Source organism: Melospiza melodia, chromosome 4, assembly GCF_035770615.1.
Source record: "Melospiza melodia melodia isolate bMelMel2 chromosome 4, bMelMel2.pri, whole genome shotgun sequence".
Taxonomy (NCBI): Eukaryota; Metazoa; Chordata; class Aves; order Passeriformes; family Passerellidae; genus Melospiza; species Melospiza melodia.
Window position 1 is genome coordinate 91,488,465 of NC_086197.1, and position 14,145 is coordinate 91,502,609.

Genomic DNA, 14,145 nt, shown 5'->3' on the forward strand with positions numbered 1-14,145 from the left:
TCTGATAAGTTTCTTTGCATCTATTTAGGTAACACTTATGAAAATCACACAGAAATACATAATCTTTTGTCATAGTAAAAATAATATTTTCTAGTGATCAACCCTGTGTTATTGTGTGAGTTCCTATGTAACATAAGGAAAAATTAGCTGTGTGTTAGTACTGGTTACTGCAGAGGTAATTTTGTCAGAATATATATAAATATAAATATATAATATTTGTGCATAAAAAATGCATGCATTTTTGTGTGCGCTCACACATTTTATTTATCCCTGTGGTGCTTAGTCTTTTTACCTCAGGACTAATTCTTGAAAGCTTTGAAAAGCTTCATGCAAGCAGTGGTTTTTATTCAACCCACTATGTGTTCTTCCTTGTTCTCCCTGTAGAGGTAGAATTGCTATTCCAGTAAATGACAAATTACTCTGGCCTTAGGCCAAGATTAGCAGGCTGGAACCCAGCTCAGTGACACATTGAAGGCTTCTCACCAGGGTTTGAGGCTGGACATGACAGAAGATAAGAGATTCTCACTGAAGCTAAACCTCTGGTAGAGCTGCAGGCTGTCCTGTGTTCCTTATGACATGGAAGTGAAGAAATGTGATTTTAGGCAACTGTTTTCAAGAGGTTTCCAGAGAAGGTTTCAGTAGAAGGTCTAACTTCTCTTTGTAAGCCTAGAAGTGATGTTTTGCAGGCTTGGAAAAGATTCAGGCTGAAAAGTAAAAAAAGTTTCATAGTGCAAAGGAGAAAAGTGTATTTTAAGAACCTAAGTGACCTTTCACAGGAGTTCCATTATTATTTTCCAAGACTGTCTGCTTTACAGAATACATGAAAAAGCTAGTATTTGAGTTATAAAGGTGCTGGAATTGGAGTCAGTATTATCTGCAAATGTTTATTCATTCTGAAAACTAGGATAGAACTTGTAGTCAATCAGTATCACAGTTAATTGGCCAGAGCTCCACAGAGCAAATCAGAGCCCAGAACTCTTGAGTGACAGTCCTGAGGTTCTTACCCATTCCCTTCCAAAAAAAAGAAAAAAAAAGTGATTTATTCAGATACAGCTTTCTGTTCATTTAAAAGAGAAGTTGTTATGCACAAAACTGGGAATTTGCAGAGAGCAGTAGAATGAATTTATCTGGGCCTGTTTCTCTAAGCACAACATTTTACCTACTGGGTTGTGCTCAATTTAAAGAACCCAAATTCAACATGGTTTAATACATACAGTGGAACTTACATAAATGTTACCCTAATGAACCCACAGTATAACACACAAACAATTGAAAACAGCCCCTTAATGCATTTCTTCTTTTTCTAGAAGTCAATGGCAGAATGACTTCACTTCTAATGAAAGGTACTTAGAGAACTGAAGTGTGGGAAGTGGATCAAAGGATTGGTGTACAAGCATTGTAATTGAGTTCTGCAAGGGCACAGAGTACCTGGAACACTGCCTTGTCTCTTACTGCCCTCAGCTGACAGATGAAGCTGTGAAAACATTGGCATTTCACTGCCACAGACTGACATCTGTCAACATTGGAGGTTGCACAAAGGTATGCGCAAGAAATAGGGTGATAGTTCTGGGATTGCTATTGTAAAAAATTACTTACTATTTCATCCAGAAATTTGACCTGCTGGCATCATTCAGCTGCTTTTCTGTGAGTTTTAAGATTTGAGACTTGGCTCTTGGGAGTATTTGGCACTCTTCTAATGGTTGCAGTTACAGTTTAAAGGTGCCCACACTGTATCAGGTAAAAGTTTTTCTGTCCAGGAGTTGATGTCTAAACAAGGGTGAAGAGAGAAGAGCTTTCACATTATGTATCACTTCCTGCAAATGCTCTCCCAGGTTCTGGTGTTTAGGGTGCCTTGGAAAGATTGTGGCTTTGTTTTAATTAGTCTTGATATTTTAATGGGGGTTTTTTCCCAGTTCCTTTTCTGAACCCAGGTAAAGCATAAACTAGGGCATTAGAACTTAATACCTGTGTCTTAACATGGCAAGGCAGTGACTACTTTGAAATAAAAGAGGTGCCTAAAAGCTGAAGTACTCAGGGTTGAAATTAAATTATTTAGATTAAGATTCATCCGTAGTGAAACTCAGTTCCTCTTTACCATGAACTTCTATTACAGCATTTTTGCTTCTTGTATTTTCTGTATAATTTCTTTTTGACTGAAGCCTGACATCCCAATTATCTTTTTGCTGCCTCTGAATGTGTGTTCCCTTTTGAAATTCTGCTGTTATGAAAGTTATATCCCTTCCTTGTACTTTCTGACTTAATGGCTCTGGCTTCTGTGCATTGAATTACTTGTGTGGTTTTAATTTTTTTAGCAAATTAGCAAAACAAAATACTTGGTTCATTTTGAAAATAAGCATACAAACACAGTTTTTAAAATGCTGATTTCATTTTTTGTTTAAATTTCATGGGAAGAGTTATAATGTTGCTTCTGTCACTATCACGTGGCAATGAACAAGTTTATTACCACTTTTGGAAATGTTCATCTTGAACTATCCTTTAAAATGTTGCCACTCAATGAACCAGTTTTCCTCATTTTTTCCCCATTGAAATGCCCATGTCCTATTTCCTTCCACAATAAGTCTGTAGCCATCACTGGTCCCTGCTTCCTCCTCACCAAGACCCATTCCATAACCCCTGACTATTCTTCCAGTCCTCCACACATCCCCTCATTGCCTGCAGTGGCTGAACACAGCCCCTGCACAACTAATTTGAGATTATTTGGACAACCAATTAGCCAGCCCTAAATTTAGATATTCTCTGATCAAGTTGTTTGCCTTCCAAATGTACAGAGGCTTCTCAGCCTCTAGGCCAAAGCTCAGTGGCTGTGTTTCAGATCTGGGAGGCCACTCTCTATCTCTATCTTACACCAGCCCATGGTTTATATCTTACAGATATTACTGTACACCATTAATTATTATTTACATGGGTCCTAATCTCCTGTGTCCTTTGGGTTAGATAGATATTCAGCTATTTTTCCACAATGACAGTGGTAATAGAAGTTGTGCACAGCAGTCTTCCCAAAGCAGTTGAAGTATGTAGTGCTGCCATCAGTCCTGTCTGCCCAGCACATCACATACCAACACAGGAAAACCAAACAAAACAAACACCACAAAATGTCAGTAAACACATTTAGGCTGGCAGCTGGGAGATTTTTTGGTTATCACAGCAGGGAATTATGAAAGAGCTTTCTGGGAAGGGAGATGGGGCAAAATGTTAAGGAATGTTAGTATGGCTCTTGATAAGGGAATGGACTGGTCACATTTTGCAGTTCCTGCAAATGGAAAAATGAGTCAACTCAGTGACCCAGTAATCCCCTTCCAACACTTTGTTCCTAGATGGTATCTTTTCTTTAAACACTTATAAAGCCAATCTGTTAAATGCTAATACCCTACTATTTTCAGAAGAGAACATTGAGACTCTTCCACATAAACCTACCCATAAGTTTACAAGTCTTTGTTTGACTTGACTCTAGCTTGCAGCTCCATAAAATGAGATGGGTACACCTGTGCATATTAAAGCTAATGGGTCTTACAAATTCTTTGGCAAACTCTAGTGTAAATTGAGGGTATCCAGCTGCTAAGTAAAGAAATATTTTCCACTCAGAAACTGTTTAAAAATGGTCAGGAGATGAAAGTCAGAATGAGCCTCTTCCAAAGGATATATGTTAATGTGTCCTGCAACATCAGGTATCTTATTTTTAAGAAAAAGAATTTAAAATTAATATAGAAAAATTAATATACAATATTGAAATATTAAATTAATATAGAAAAATATGTACATTAAGGATATTTTGAATGTGCTATGCATGTTACTCTAAAATTAGAAGAGTTTATAACGTTAATCCTATATTCTGAGGCAAATCAATTGTCTTTCAACAAACTCCAGTGACTTCAGTGGAGGTGCTGTGAGTCTCCATGCCATGGCTCTGCATGCCTTGGGCAGGTACAAGTAATTTTTCAAATGTTGATTGTATAATACATTCAGCAGTTCTGTTCTGAGCCTTATTCAGGGAATGAGCCTGATTCAAGGGTAATTCTTATTACCAGGAAAAAAATGAAGTTGCTGTGGGAAATATTCTACACATGAAAAAATACAGCAAGAATCGAAAATAAATCTCTGGTTAAATGAATTGGCCTTTTAAATAGCTAAGTTCTGAAGATACAATAGAATGAACAATGAATGCTGTCATTCAGTCCTCTAAAGGGAATAGGATTCAGGGTATGACAAATGTAGATTTTTCTAAATGCATCTGATACCAGTTACCAGCTTCAGAGTCAGCAACTTTTTTTAAAAAATAAGAATATGAATCTCCTTAAAAATATTTTTATCCATTTATTAATCTATTGCAGATCTTAATACTAAGCATATAAATAGATCTGGAATAAGCAAAGCACATGCACATTGCTCCATATACCAGGAGGACTGTCACAGTGTGCTAACTTTTGTTCCACAGCCCCAGGCCCCAGCTTTATCTTGCTGCCTTGTCTCTCAGAGATTCTCATGAGATTGGCTGTTTGGTACAAGTGAAATCCTCATCTCTCTTTCTACCACCCCACTCCAGTGATTTCAATCAAATGTCTTTGATTAAAGACAATCTCTTGATTTTTGGTCCTGAATGAACAAGGTAATGAAAGTATGTGCATAATGTATTCTTGACTGTTCCCATTGAGGTCAGTGGAGCAGTTATTACCTTGCATGGCTGCTTAAGTACCTTGAAGACTGTGTATCAGGTTTTTTTCAAATGCAACTTCCAGCATTAATGGCAATGAGTTTTAGTTCCTGAAAAATGGACTTGTGCTTCAGAGCTAAAAAAACCAACCACACATTAAAAAATCTTGGTGTGAGACACTAATTTGTAACAGAGAACTAAGTATAAAAAGTCATACCAGTGCATCCTTGTAATTTAGAGGGAGCAATGCAATTGCACAAATACTAAAGGCTTCTATGTGCTGCATGCACATATATGGGTGGGAAAGTTAGACCATTCTCAGTAGGTGAAAAAACCCCACAATATTTAAAACTAGATTGCAATCACAGTTAACTAATATCTAATATTAGAAAGTAACAGTTTCTGTGAAGCCTCTTCCAGAGATTCAGAATTCTGCTGTGCCAGAAACCTTACTTCAATTTTAAAATATAGTTTTCCTGCCAATTAGATACTAAAGTTGTGCTCTGGGCATTTTTTTTTCATCTATTCAATAATCTTCTAAAATCTGTACGTCTTGTTGGTTCATTTACCATTGGATTGATACACATATCCAATACTTGGCTGCAGCCTGCCATTATCTCCCCTTCTTGGACATCTCAGGTTGCATTCACCTTACTGACAATACCTGAGATATCTTCGGAAAGGCTGTGAGCAACTCCACATTCTCACAACACTGTACTGTAGAAAAATTACCAAAAAAATATTTCCTAATCTTACTTCAGAGGAGGTTGTAAACCCCAAAACATGAGATTTTCTTCACTGGCATCACAGTGCCATGCTAGGTATCTGCCTTGACCCATCTAGTTTATATAGAGGGCGTCCCTATTGGTGCCTTAGGACTCCTGTGGTGTGGCAGGGCCCTCTGCATGTTCCAGTGTCAGCCAGAATTGAGCAGAGATACAGATTCCATCTTTTTATGGCAGACAATGTCCTCTTAGGAACGTTTCTGTTGGCAAAGGACACTACCTCAAGGACACGTGGGAACATGAATAAGAAAATCAGGCTGGGCTTAATGCTCTCAGCCATCTCACTGTCCTTAAGCTCACTCCAAGGGTTTGTGAGAGCCTGTTTCCCAGTGACTGAATGTCAATATATGGCAGTAGATTTGTGCCTGTGCTCAAAACACAGCACACTTATATAAAGGGAGTCAAGCTATGACGCTGTGACCACCTTCCCAGGTTGGTTTTTACTGACCAGCCTCTAAGAACCTTCTCTTAAAGTTCAGTCTGAACTTCCCCTGACACAGCTTGTGCTTTGTCATTGGTCAGCACTTCCCCCTCATCCTTCTCTTCTCCAGGCTGAACAAGCCAAGTGACATAAGCCACTCTTTGTAATTCTTGTGCTCAAGATATTTCACCATCTTGGTCACCTTTCTCTGGATGGTCCCCAATAGTTTAATGTCTTTCTTATATTGTGGTGCCCCAAAGTGCCCCCAGCACTGGGAGTAAGGCTGCCCAGTGCAGAGCAGAGCAGGACAATCCCCTCCCTTGCCCAGCTGGTGCTGCTGTGTCTGATGTCACCAGGACACAGGTGGCCCTGCTGGCTGCCAGGGCACTGCTGGCTGATGTTCAACTTTCTGCAGACCAGACTCCCAGATCCCTTTCTGCAGGGCTTTTTCTCCAGCCTTTCATCTCCCAGTGGTTGTGTATAACCAAGTTTACCCCATCCCAGGTGAAGAACTGAGTATTTGCTCTTGTTCAGTTTCATGCAGCTGGCAATTGCCCAGCTCTTCAGTCTGTCCTGATCTCTCTGTAAGTCCTTTCTACCCTCAGGGAATCTTGTTTAGTATCATTGGCACACTTTGCATTTAATTCCTGCATCCAGATCATTTATAAAAACATTACAAATTGAGCACTGGTGTCTGGCCACTAACCTGATATAACCTCATTTACTGTAACCCTTTGAGCCCAACCTGTGAGCCAGTTGCTTACCCAGGGTATTAGGGACTTGCTGGACAGTTTATCCAGGATACTTTTGGAGACAGTATCCAAAGCTCTGCTAAAATCCAAACTCACCATATCTACTGGCCTCCTTTGGTCAGCTATGTCGATGACCTTGTTATAAAAGGAAATAAAGTTGGTTAAGCAGGACTTCCCCCCCTGTTGTACCTATGGTGGCTGTGCCCAGTGGCTGCATTGTCTCTCAAATATTTCTCAGTTACTCTCAAAATAACCTTCTCTATAATTTTACCAGGCACTGGAGGGCCTGTAATTGCTGGAGTCTTCCTTCTTACTCTTAAAAATTGGGAGAATTGAACTGAGAGCTCAGTTTTCATCTGTGAGTCTCAAAAGATGTGGATTCAATTCCCATCACCCTTCCATGGGGGTTAAGAGTATTACAGACCAGGCCCTGTACACCCAGAACAGCACAGTGGCCAGACATGCCACAGGGCCTGAAACTGGAAAGGAACTGAAGTTTAGACATGGTTGATCTATCTGAATAGATAACTTAATAAAACTTTATGAGAGTAAGAAATATAAAATACCATCCTATATAGACAGTCTATACTAGGAGAGCTCCTACTGTACTTTAACAGTTCCTCTGCAAGTACTGTACTTCCTGCTGAGCCATTCCAGGGTTTAATAGCTGCTTTACAGACCACAAGACCAATACACATACTTAATAACTCAAAAGGTATTTCCAGTGTGCTTCACACTTTCCAAATCCTCCTCACTGTTTCCTTGTCTTACCACAAACAATTTTGCTGTCATTGGTCTTATTTTCTTCACTTCTCTCAGATGTAGTTTTCTCAATGTCATCTCAGAACTTTCTCCTTAAAATCTCTACTTCTAATTAAACACTTGTTAGATACAAAAAGTGCTTTGAAGGATTGGTAGGCAACAGTAGTAATTGAAAAAAAAAATCAGATTCATTTAATATCTTCATAATTTTCTGATTTACAGTTTTTCTCATCTTAAACCTCAAGGGTTTTTCTTTTATCCTCAGATTACTGTTGTTGACTTGTTTATTCTGTGACTTCATGTCTCTGTTTAGAGCAGCAACAGCATGTCAGCCCTTTCTGATTCTGCCTGCTGATCCGTCTTCCTGTAGAAGTGAGATGAAGTGGGAACAGAAACTTGTGCAAATTCCAAGTTGTGCTGGGTGAGCCATCACCAAGGAGCTGACATGACTTTTTAGAAACCCATTTGCATTATTTTGGCCTGGGATGACCCACGACTTTGCCTCTGCCTAAGAGTCCCATGTGCCATGGGTTCTCCAAAGGTCTTGATTAAACTCTTCTGACCCAGCCAAGGAATTTCCCAACCAGTTATTTTTACTCTGAAGATAACCCTGGAGAGTTACACGTCTTTGCAAAACAAAAAGGCAACCATGAGACACATGTCTCCACCCAGTGTTATCTTTGCCCTTTGTGTGATGTTCAGAACTAGGTAAACTTTGCCAACTTTATTTTCTTGAGTCTCATTTTCTGGACAGAGGATGGTTTTTGTCCTTGCCAGCCTCAGTCTCTAACCCTTCACACCACTTATTCAGTGATAGGAAACTCCTGTCCTGCACCATCTGAGTCTGGGACAACATCTACTAGGTGGACTGATATGCAGAATAATGCAGTCCCAAGCATTTTTAACTTGTTCTTTCCAACAAGTCCAAAGAAATCCTGCTCTAGAATTTGCCAGGCCACAGAATATACTGGGAATGACACTCAGAAGATAAAAGTGAGTTCACAGTGAGATTCTGATATGTTCCACATCCTGCATGTTTCTCAGTTTAGGAAAATCTTTTTTTTTTTAATTGCAGTTCAAGATCAATATGGCAATGATGATAAAAATTTTATCTTCTGCCAATAACTACATCAAAAGCACAGTAAAATATGGCATGATTCTAGAGTTAGTTATCTTGCAGTAGCTTTTCAGCAACATCAACAGCAATGACAGTATTGTCACTGTCACATATTTTTATAAAACGATGTGTTTCTTTCACAACCTGTATGTTTTTAGTAATGAATGACAAGCAAAAGATTGTCATAAAAACTAAATCAGGCCCTAATTCTGTTTTCAGATTAATTCTTAAAACCCTATTCAGGTTCTTAGATTTTCAGAAGGTAAAGACTGATTTTAGGTGTAATTTATGTTCTGAGGGTGTGAAACCAACATTGTAGAGAAATTTCATTCTCTGTTTAAGGAGATGGAAGAGATCATCTATGTAAAAATCACATTTATCTGGAGAATTAAACATGCTAGCGGCTTAGGTTCTAAATAAGCAATAGAAGAAATATGTTTTTAGTTTAAAGTTGCCTTAAAATATTTGTGGCATAAAATACTACTTCATTGTTCCAAAGGAATTCCCCATTATTTATTGTTAAACACTAACCAGTCCTAGCAGACATTTCTTAACAGACTAAACCTTGCAAGTATTGAGTCATATCTCTTGTATTGTGCACATTGTTTTTCTTTTTTTATTTTTACTGTTTTGATAGATTAAAATAGAAAACATGTGGAGCCACAAAGTTCTCCAAGTTTCAGTCCAAAGCAGCTTCATAGGAAACAGTTATGGGCCTTCAATTGAACATTCTTTCCAGAATAAGGTAGATTTTGAGATTACATTTGCCAACATACTGCCCTGCTTCCAGGTTTAATAAATGTTAGAAGGAAGAAAAAGTTTGAGGCCTGGTATCCTGCTGCATATTTCTGCATCCAGAGGCTAATGACCTTTCAGTTAATCCAGTTTCTAAATGGCAGAAAGAACCATGGATAATCTAATGTGGAAGTACATAGTGCTGCTACAATTGATTTCTTCTGCTAGAGGAAAAACAATCTAACTCTCTGCATTCTAAAATGTAGGAAAAGGTGGTGTCAGCTTGATTTGCTTAAGACTACTCCTTAAGACTACAGGAAATAACATACTGGCATCTTTAGAGAAACACTTCTGTTCCCTGTAAAACATTCTGTGTTAACATTTCTAGATGCAAAATGAGAAAGGAAACATGTCATTGACAGAGAAGCCAGCTAGGCTTGTAATTTCCCCAAACTACATCTCATCTGTAACAGTTTGGTTCCCTAAAAAGATCTCCTTAAATTACTCCTTAAAAATTATGTGCTTCCTTCTTTCTTGTCTGCACTAACATAAAACTGGTTACATTTCTCCTGAACTCATGACTACATTATTAACAAACTCATCAACAATTCCTCTTACAATTTTTGCCTTTTAAACAAAAATTACATCAGGTCTTAATAGCTACAATACATTTAACATTTGGAGAAGACTTACATTTTTGTTTGGTTTTGTTGTTGTGTTTCCTAATGGCTGCTGTTGATTAGAAAGGAGATTGTAAGAACTCACAGAATTTCTTAGGTTTTATCCAAATATGCAAACAAACATGGAACTGGAAATGAAGACCTCCTACACACAATTTGGTAAAAGACCAACAGCATTTACTCCTAAGTCTTCTGTTAAACAAGAAACAGAAATAGAGTACTGTCTTCTCACTGACTGTGATTCTCTCTTTGGAAGTGACACAGAGGCTCCTGGAGTGCCATGTTTCAGCCACTGAATGCGTATGAACTGGATGCCATAAAATGATAAAACTACTGGACCTCAGAATACTTCAGGTCCTAGGTACTCTTACCACATTCTGTAGCCTGGAGCATGCCTGCAGAATGCTTCCTGCTTTTCCCATTAGCTCCCTGCCTCCACTTGCTTAATTTCTCCTTGCACTACTTGCACTACAAACATTTCTCCCATGTTTGAGATTTTATTTTCCATTACTTTTTACTGATGATTGGTTTCTGTAACCTCAGCTCAATAAGTTTTTTTTTTTTTTAAATCTCTGCTTTTTATTATGATGGACCCAGTCAAACAGGAACAGGGTCCCCAGGGCAGTGGTCACAGCACCAGCCTGACAGAGTTCAAGTGTTTGGACAGTGCTCTCAGGCACATGGGATGACTCTTGGGAATGGTGCCATGCATGGCTGGGAGTTAGACTTGATGATCCTGGTGGGTTCCTTCCAACTCAGCACATTCTGGGATTCTGAAAAATTGCTGAATTTTGGAACGGCTCAGGATTCAGACCATGCTGCAGAACTGTATTTCCCAGTTACCCCCTCTCAGTAAAATGGATTCAGACTTTGGGTAAGGATTCAATTAGGTATTCCAGTGCTGCTCAAGCCCTGTGTTTGGGCCAGTTTTTTTGTCTGACTTATACCAAGAGATAGCTGTTTTGCCAAAGATAACTGTAATTATTGGCTGAAATACTTTTATTCATCAATTGGCTCATTTAATACAGTAAATAAATAAATAAATAAATAAATAAATAAAATAATCAGGCTCTGTCATAGTACAGCATATCTTAAATAAACAATCTTTTTACCATGTGTTGATGATTAATGAATGGCTATTTCTGGCAAACCACTCAACTGTAGCTCCAGGCATGGGACATCATATCTTTCCAAAAAAGTAGTAACAGCTCCCCTTATACATGCTTCAGACAGCCACTATACATTGCAGTTTCCATGAAAAACAGGAATTTGGACTTGGATGAGTTGATTTTTTATAGGTCAGAGCTTATAGCTCATATAAATTGTGCACACATTCCTCAATGGCACAGGCCTCCCTAATATAAAAACAGATGCAGCCTTGTGTTCATGTGGTTCATAGAGTGTGTCAGTGTTGGACATTTTATAAAAAAAATATCCTGCAGTGGTTGCAAACAAACCCTTCTTGCTTCACTAATTCTGTCCCTTTTCCACTCCTGCCCACTTCCCTTTCCTGCTGTAGTGGTGCAGGCATCACAGCTGGGCACATCTGCCCCTTGTAACCACCTCCAGCATTTCCACTTTGGGAACCAAACACAAAAACACTGTAGCAGCATTACTGACAGATCACAGAGCACCTCAATTTGGATTTTTTTCCAGTATTGTCTGGATGCTGTATGTTATATTTTTCCAGAGCCTAGGAATTGGCCAGCAGGGAGAAAGACTGCCTTGCTGTGGCTGTGACACACCAGCTCAGGCTGAATCTCCTGGAGAGGATGGGAGCTGCAGAGTTGGCTCTTCCCCAGGAGCTCTGGAATATTCAGCACAGGGAGAGGCTGGGCAGGAGGGTGCTCTGCTCAGCAGGACCAGGCTGGCAGCCAGCTCACACAAGGCATGGAAAGAAAGAGACATTCACAGCACTGCAAGTGATGGGTTCTGTTTCTTCAGCTTGGGAAGGTACTGAAAACTGCTGGATTGACACTGCCAAGAAAGAAGGGAGAGGTGCTCTTCTTTTGAGTGTCTCACTCAGGAGGCCTGATTTTCTCAAATTTTGATCTAGTTTTATTAGTTTTGTGCTCTAGTTCTGCAAAAGAGCAGTGACCACAAAATGCTGAGGGGGATCTGAGTGGCCATGGGTAGGTTTGGGCATCACAGACAACTCTCTTCTGGTTCAGCTCTCACAGAAGCTGCAAAACAAAACACAGCCTTAGGGCAGGTCCAGAGCCAGTAAATGCAGGTAACCACCAGGCTCCTGTGGCACTGCCTGTTGTGTACTCAATTCCATTTCCAAAACAATACCTGTTAAAAGAGGTGGGTGACAGAAGATACCTACAGTAGAGAGGCTGCCCAAAATCAAGCAGAAGGTGAATGAGGAAAGGGTAAAATACTTGGAGGTGCCACAGACACTGGTTCAAAAAGAAAAACAGAGGGACCTGCACAGTTACCACAGCCTTCCTATAGAGCCATGAGAAAACAGCTTGGAGATGCTTTAATATCTTCAGGTGTAGCTGGTTTATTTGTCTTGTTTGGTTTTATATTTTCTTCCAAAATGCGTTGTTATTCCAGTGGCATCACCCTCTCAGATCTGTGTTCAGGCAGATGCTGACACACTAGAGCAAGTGTGGATGAACCCATCAAGACCATTGAAGTGCTGGAACATGTAACCTGTGAGAAACCTTCAGAGAATTGCTTTGCTACATCCCAGGAGAAGACTTGAGATGGAGGAGACCTTATTGCTGTCTCTAACTCTCATCAGAGCACAGAGAAGAGAAGACAGAGCCAGACCAGAGTCAAAGGTGCACTGATAGGACAAATGGCATATGGAAAATTCTGATTACATTCTGATTACAAGGAAACTTTAATTTTTTAACCAGGAAGCTGGCCAAACTCTTGAAGAGGATCCCAGAGACTGTGCAACCTTCATCCCTAAAGATATTCAGAACTCATCTGGTAAAGCCATGACTCACCTGGAATAGTTGGATACACTTAAAGCAACATCAAGTTAAAATACTCTCCAGAGACCTCTTCCAACATAATTCATTCTGTGACTCTATGACCTAACCAATTATCTTCTGGTTTACTTTCCTCAACACCCTTATAATATTGAGAGTTTTAGCTAAAGCAAGGAACTTTTCCTCATTAAATTGCTTTTAGTGTTCTTTGTAAAAACAACCTCTGAAAAATTTTGTCATTATTAAACTTTTGTTGCAGACAAGCTACTTTGAAATACACAGCTGAACTGGAGAAACAGGAACATAAAGATGCTGACCATCCTTCCTGGCTCAGATATGATAATCACCTTCACCAAAACATGCAGATCAGAGCCTGAAAAAACAAATTCTTCAAAATGAAATAAGAAGAAATTGTGCAGCATCTCTACAGTTCAAGGGTTTTTCTCTAGAGCATGAAAAGACCACTGTGTTATTTTTCCTTAAAACTAATCACACTTTAATAAAAGGCCATTTGTTGCATTAGTAAGGAAGCATAGCAAATCTTTCTCACAAGAGTATGAATGCCTTCAAGCAAGACAGCTGCACTCAGACAGCACTGCTAACTCTCAGATGTTGATTCAAGCTGTCTTCATCTTTCAATAATGAAAGTTTTTGTAGTCCCATGCAGAGTAAGCAAGGAATAAATCCGCATGTGTTGGAGGATTTGTTTGCCATGCAGGTCCTCTCCAGGACATAAACACTCTGACTCCCCAGAGAGCTCCACACTTGATGTGGTTGGTACCCATCAAGTACAGCCTTCTTGAGGAGTGGAGAGCAGTGAGTAGGCACCGACTGCAGATTCTTTAATACACAACTACACCCATGCATTTCAGCACAGTTCTGCACTTCTCAACAGTCACTTGAGCACCCACAGCCCTCATTCTCAGAAAAGCCTCTTGGGCTGAGTCCAGCTCTCTAAACAACCTCATGTTTGTGTCTGCAGGTCTGAACTGTAGGCTGGCTGGCACCTGAGAGAGCAGGAGAACCAAATTAGAGGGAGCACAGATTAAAAAAGTGTTGGAGTATAAATTTGCCCCACTTACAAGAATGTCTTCTCATCAAATGGATAAAAAAAGATATATGGGCTCACAAGGGATTTGCCATTCAAACTCTAATTGCTGATAACCTACTAATCCTCCCTTGTCTAGAGATAAATACAGTTTCACCTCATTAGAGCAGAACAAGACATTGTTCAATGCCTTTGGGGAAACTCATAAGGAAGGGTTTGTCCTCCTTC

At 39.5% G+C, this 14,145-nt stretch overlaps 1 long non-coding RNA gene across 1 annotated transcript in view; it reads left to right on the forward strand.

Moving 5' to 3' along the window:
* LOC134417841 (uncharacterized) overlaps positions 1–14,145 on the forward strand; it is a 39,762-nt gene that overhangs the window by 12,235 nt on the left and 13,382 nt on the right. Inside the window, exon 3 of the long non-coding RNA XR_010027634.1 lies at positions 1,308–1,539. This is a non-coding gene — a long non-coding RNA (uncharacterized LOC134417841). The remainder of the gene's footprint in view (positions 1–1,307; positions 1,540–14,145) is intronic.